The sequence below is a fragment of the Sapajus apella genome, unplaced genomic scaffold (genome assembly GCF_009761245.1).
Source record: "Sapajus apella isolate SASKATOON/1434 unplaced genomic scaffold, GSC_monkey_1.0 scaffold129, whole genome shotgun sequence".
NCBI lineage: Eukaryota > Metazoa > Chordata > Mammalia > Primates > Cebidae > Sapajus > Sapajus apella.
In genome coordinates this window covers 1091951-1098714 of record NW_022437069.1, presented here as the reverse complement: position 1 = coordinate 1098714, position 6764 = coordinate 1091951, and positions in this window count along the sequence as shown.

Below are 6764 nucleotides of genomic sequence, written 5' to 3'. Positions count from 1 at the left end.
GTGTGTGTGTGTCGTCTGTCTGTTGATAGAGAACACCATAAGGCATGGCCTGACGCTGGAGAACCGCAGGCCTTCAGTACATAGTGGAGTCTTGACTTTGGCACCTTCTATTACTGATCTTGATCATTTTACGGCCACACATATTCACTGAGAACCTTTACAGGCCACATGTTACATGTCACTATAGTCTTGAGGGTTTCAAAGCTCATTTGGGCGTCATCGTGATGTGATCTAGAAAAGGGTAAGCAGCAACATTTCCATTTTTCAGAGGTGGGAACTGATATTCAGTGAGATTAGGGCACTTACCACCGTGCATGTTGTTACACAATTTCTAGGACTTGAAGACTCTCGGGATAGGACGGGTCCTCTAAAGGGATGTGTCATAGTCATTCATTTAATTTGTGACTCCCTTTCTAAGTGGCTGTCATACCTTTTGTTTGAATGCTTTTAACGACAGATAACTCATTAGCTTTTAAAACATATCACCTGTCTTCAGACAGACTTCCCAATTCCTAACAAGTTCTCCCTTATTAGAGTCTAATTCTGTCTCCAGGTTCTGTGATCCGTTGTTCCAGCTCCTTGCGGGGGCCATATAGCACATTGTTCCTCTCTTCAGAGGCTGGCCCTCCAGAAATTTGGAAAGACACTCAGGGTCTTGGCCAGGAGGCCTCAAATACACGGCGTGTCACCCATGGAGGCTCCTGTCCCACTGTTCTGCCTGCTCTGGGCCTGCCTGTGAGTCTGCCCTGGCCTGAAGCCAACATGTGTCTAGTTCCAGGATTCAAGCGGAATCACAGTTTGCAGACCCCAAGGCCTCTGCCTACTGACCTAGCTCCATGGACGTGTGCCCAGCCAGCTCCGAGGACTGGCTCTAGCCCCATGTGGTCCTCCCTCTTGCGCCAGCTTTGCAGCAAGTTCTGCTCTGTCCTCTCTCCCTGTGCTGGTGAGGAGCGCAGCAGGAGCAAAATGCCCTTACTGTTCATGCTGTGACCCGCCAGCAGGCACTGTCTCCCAGGACGAGTGCCCCCCCCCCGCCTCACCAGGGCCCGCCCTGGGTAAACGTCCCGTGCTGGGAGACCATGGCTGTCCTTTCGGAGGGTACATTTCCATGAGGTCCAGGTTTGATTCCCAGAACAGCAATAAAGGATGAAACCACACATTCCCCCAACCCCCCTCGCTCAGGCTGGTGTTGACAGAGGCCAGTGTGGCAGAAGAGTGAGTGAGGCGGGGGCCTGGGCGTGAGACAGAGAGCAGGAGGGCAGAGTCCCTTAGCTGGCCTTCAACTGGGACAAAGCCTGGTGTTGTCCACACACCCCTGCCCAGGCTGACCGTGGTGGGCCCTTGGGTTTCCAACCAAGATTGAGTTGTGTTGGCTCCTCCTCATGCCCCCCACCTCCGCCGCCCCAATCATGGCCTGTCCCCAGGAAAAGATCTTTTGCTTGGGCTCAGAAGGCAGCAGGTAAAGAGCCCCCTGCCCTGAGCACTTTCCCTTCTCCCCCTGCCCCCTGCCCAGCCCTTTGGTCAGACGGTGGCAATGGAGGGAGGCCTCTGCATCTGGAATCTTCCAGCCCTCCTGCTCCCTTGGCTGGGTATATTTGTCTTGGCTGCCTTCACCTGGGTTTTTTTTAAACAGATTTTCTTTCCTTTGCTTTCTCCCGGCAGCTGGGCTCAGCAGCAGAGCACACAGAGCAGAGCTTGTTTGGGACGAGTCACAGGACCCTGGTCCAGCCAGCAGCCCACCCGCGCCTGCACCCTGGACACCGGTTCCCTCCTGGAGCCACAGAGAACAGCTGTGAACAGACAGTTACAAACAGAGAGGGTCTGGGACAGAGGGCACGAGGGACACGGGGTGACCAAAGTAAGCTGGAGCAGGAAGAGATGGACTGAATCACAGCCGACACGTGGCAGCCTTACACCAAGACTTCCTGGAGAGAAACGGGCTGAAGCAGGGAAATTCAGGCCCAAAACCAGGTGGGAGAAGAAGAGAGAACCAGTGTAGGGAAAACCTTTACTGGGAGGAGAGACCTGCCTCCAAACCCCCATCGCCCCCTTCCTCTCTGTCGGCCTGGGGTCCCTGGGCCCTGTTCCTCCTCTGCAGCACGGGGATGATAATAGTTTACTTGCTTCAAGCTAAGAAACTAGACATCTTGAGGTACTTTCCATTTTGAAAATCGATGACTTAATCGTTTTCTTAAACAACACCAATAAAAGGTTATTTGTGTGAAAACATAACATTGGCATAGCAAGGTGTGCCTGGGGTGGGATGGGGTGGGCAGCGATTTCCTCCCTGGTGACTTGCAGACTTGTGGTAAGGATTAATGCAGTTCTAAATCAGCCAGTCTTACTTGGGCAGAGGCAGGGAGCGGGTACCGACCTGCGGAGAGGTCTCTCCGGTTCCACGTCTCCTGCACCTCTCAGGAACATAAGGGATGGGGCAAATATCCCCCATGAATGTCCTGGCATTCTTCCCCTCTCCCTGCCCTGTAAGGCACCCCCTGCCCCTGACCTCATCCATGGCCAGCTGGCCGGAGAGCCAAGCCTGGTGCCCAGCACAGCGCTCCTCTGCTCTGGGGGCAATTCAGGGCACACTCCGGCGGCTTGTGCCCTCACAAGTGCCCAAACCTGAGACTCAGGAAGCCCAGTGCAGGCTGAGAGGTCCTGCCCACTCTGTCTCCCACATCACGGAGGAAAGAGATGGGCCCTCATCCTCAAGGCTCAGTCCCCCACTGTGGCTGGGCTGCCCTCCTCGTCACAGAGCTTCCCTTCCAGGTGTGCCCAACCCCCTGCCCTGCCCTGCATCCCAGCTGGGTCACCTTTTCTAACCTCCCTTTGGGTGCCTGGGGGGCTCAGATCGTTTGCTGTGAGGGTCCCTGCTCTGTGCCATGGCCTCTGCCAGAAAGCGCTGACATCCCAGCTGTCCTATTCACAGCTGCTGGCCCTGACATGGTCCAAAGCAGTCCCAGCACCGGGCCATTTCCCACCCGCTCTCCACAGCATTTCACGCCGCCCCTCCTCTCTCGGACAATTCTAACAGACCTGGTCCATTCCACACCCCTTCTGTGATCTACAGTCACTTCTTTCTTCAGGATGGGGGTGGTGACTCACACCTGTCATCCCAAGAGATTTGGGAGGCCGAAGCAGGAGGATCACTTGAACCAGGAGTTGGAGACCAGCCTGGGGAATGTGGTGAAACACCTTCTCTGTAAACATTTTTCTAAAAAATTATCTGCGCATTGTGGCATGTACCTTTGTCCCAGCTACTGGAGAGGCTGAGGTGGGAAGATTTCTTGAGCCTGGGAGACTGAGGCTGCAGTGAGCCAGGATTCTACCACGGCACTCTAACCCAGGTGACAGAGCCAGACCCGGCGTCAAAAAAAAATTCTCCTTATTCATGGTAGTTATGTTCTACAAAGTTGTCTCAAACACTGAATTAGTAAATCCAGAACCCCGTTCCCAGGGGAGACGGAGGGTTAGTTTCCTGCAAGCTGCTGGTCGCATCATCTTCCTCAACCAACCAATACATAACCTTGTATTATGTGTGTTTCTGTTTAAACGCAATATACTTAATACATACCACTGACTCACTAACATTGAACTCACAGCTAACAGCACGATAGCTCACGCCTGAACGAAGCCTACCTAACACACGTGTTTTCTCCTAAGGCACATCACAGCCTGGAGCCCAGGAACTCAGCCACACTTCAGCGCGACACCGGGAGGCCATGTGAAACAGCAAAACCGCCAGCGTAAAGCACAAAAATGCAAAATGTCGCGGCACTAAACAGACCGTGAAAAGGACACTTGTTTATAGACAAGCACTGAACACAGGCAGAATGCACCCTTGTTCAGCCTCAGGGGGAGCCTGTGCATTTGGTGACTCAACTTTTTCACTGCTCTGCACTTAACTGCGAATGACCGTCACAGGGACACAGTGTTGATTTGGCAATTACAAATACATCTCAGCAAGGAGGTAAATTCACAAAGAAGGAGAATTGGCCCTAAATCCCTCAACTTCTCCCTTCCTTCCTTTTTTCCATCACCAAATCCTTCCAGCGCCTCTCCGCCACACCCCAGCATTAGCCCATCTCATCCTCAAACTTGCTCACACAGCAAACACTCACCAAGCAGCGAGCGCTCGTCAGGCTCTGTGCTATGGACTTCACCGGCTCCAACACGTGCATTGGATGGGGATCCAGTCTTCAAGCAGCCTGCAGCGTAGATCAGGGTCTGCGCACTTTAGGGCAAAGTAATAAATAGGTCAGGTCTTGCGGCTACAGAGTATCTATCACAGTTATTTAACCCGCCTGTCTCCCTACCACGGCTCTTTCTCCCCCGGCTAATCCCTCTCCTCTCCCTGAGTATCATCACTTCTCACCTAGATCCACTGGAAACCTTCCCCACAAATAAAAGAGCAAAGAGCAGGAATCATGACTGTGCTCTCATCACTGTGGCAGCGCCTAGCACAGTAGGAACTCCATAGATTTGTTGGCTAGAACAGGAAGTGCACAAATCAGTGTCCTGTATTTATGATAGCACAGGAATCTGAAAACATGTCTTTTTCCTTTTTTGAGATGGAGTTTCACTCTTGTTGCCCAGGTTGGAGGGCAATGGCGTGACCTCGGCTCACCCCAACCTCCGCCTCCTGGGTTCAAGTGATTCTCCTGCCTCAGCCTCCTGAGTAGCTGGGACTACAGCACCCACCACCAGTCCAACTAATTTTTTATATTTTTAGTAGAGACGGGGTTTCACCATGTTGGCCAGGCCTGGTCTCCAACTCCTGATCTCAGGTGATCCACTCACCTTGGCCTCCCAAAGTACTGGGATTACAGGGGTGAGCCACTGCGCCTATCCTGAAAACATTTGAAGCTAACTCTGTGACCATATTTAAAAACAGATAACTCTGGGGCCCTGTCTGGAGACAACCCCTAAAATACAGCCACTTCTCTAGGTACGAGGACCTACGGGTCCCCCACCCTGACGTTTTCTTCAGGGAAGGGATGCAAAAGGGCCTGATGGGCACAGAGTTGAGACAGTGATAGGGGCGCCTCCTCCTTTTATTCCTTCTTATTTTTCTCTTTTCTGTGCCTCAACTTCCCTTCCTCTCCACAGGGAAAATGGGGCAGCCAGGAAGCTACAGAGGGTTGCCTCTGGTTGCTGAGAGCAGAGGGGCAAGGGTCCCTGACCTCTAAGTTGTCCATCCAGCTCTCCCATCCCATGGCAGATGTCCCAATGGACACTACATCCCACTGCACTTGGCTGAGACCCCAGCCCAGGGTTATTTCTCCTGGTCTCAGTGCAGCTGCAGGCAGCTGGATTCAGATCTAGTGGAGGACAGGGAATCCCAGCAGGGTCCCATCACCTACACAAAGGGAAGGAGACACTAGGCAGTGGCCAGATGAGTCAAGAGGAAAGTAAATGTCCAGTCCCCCTTCCTTACATCCTGCTGCCCAGATCTGCCTCTCCAACTAAAGATGGCCCCAATCTGGAAGCCCGTGGCTCTGACCCCCGTGAAGGTGTGTATGCGAGCATACACGCACGTACAAACATGGCCTTACGGTCTATGGGGGAGGGGGAAGGAATCTCAAGTTGGTTTAAGGTTTCTTCTCTGTGTGGCACTTCTATCTGTAAAGTCCCCACCCAATAGGGAAAGACTGAGAAAATCTGGGAGTCTGGGATTAGGGGGAGCTGTAGGTTGGTGTGAAGATGAGTCATCCATCATTCATACTTGCTTGTAAGTCTTCTACAAGTCCATACAAAAAAGTAGCTTCATGCTACCCCTCAAGGCTGAGTTTGTAAGGGGAGCCCAAATGGGCTTGGCCCAACACCATGCAGACAAAGCTGAGAAGGCAGAGAAGATGGCAGGCCACCTCCATGGAAACAGCTCTGAGCGAGGCCCACCATGCCTGCACTTGCAGAGGGAGCTCCTTCATGAATGCAGCCTCAGGGCTAGGGTACACAGGGGAGGACCCGTGAGGGTGCCGTGAGTGGCTGCAGAGCATCCCAGAGTAGAGGGCCAGGACCACTCAAAACCATGCAAGCACTGAGTCTACAACAGCCACGTGTGCTGCAGAAACGGAAGCCCTGGAGGGGCCCGGAGAGGCAGATGATGAAGACGCAGGCAGCCCTGGGACGAGCACTGTGTGGCTGTGGGAGCTTCTGCAAGCTCCAAACTCCTCCACCATATGGAGAGCTAACACTAACACTCCCCGCAGGCTTGTTGGGAGAATTAATCAGAAGCCTTAGCACAGTGCTTGGCATGTAGAGAGCCACTGCAAGCCTCCAAAATCTTAGCAGCCATGAGGACGAAGATGAGGATGATGATGAAATTCTTTTAGTTCCTAGATAGAGGTAAATGTAAATCCAAAATTCCATTTTGGCAGTCCCCTTGCTTGTCAGCTTCAGGTGTCTTGTCTACAAAAACGAGAAGGCTCAGCCCAGTCAGTCTTAAGACAGCTTTTGGAGCTAATGATTAGGTCTCTAGAAGTTTGTATATTCTAGCATTCTACAGAAAGGAACTAACGCCCTGACACAGCCCTGGAAAGGTCCAGTTGCCCCAAGGCTGCTCAGAGCAGAAATGGGAATAACCCAGCTCGAATGTAAACAGGCAGCATTGCTCTGAAGTTTTAACAGCCTCCAAACTGATGCCGCCTTCTCTCCTGACCTTCACAGCCAGGCGATAGTGGCTGGAATAGGAACAGGGCCTTGAAAACACCCGGCCCAGTCAAGCTCCTCCTTGCCCCTCCCCGTGGTGACTGACTGTTCTG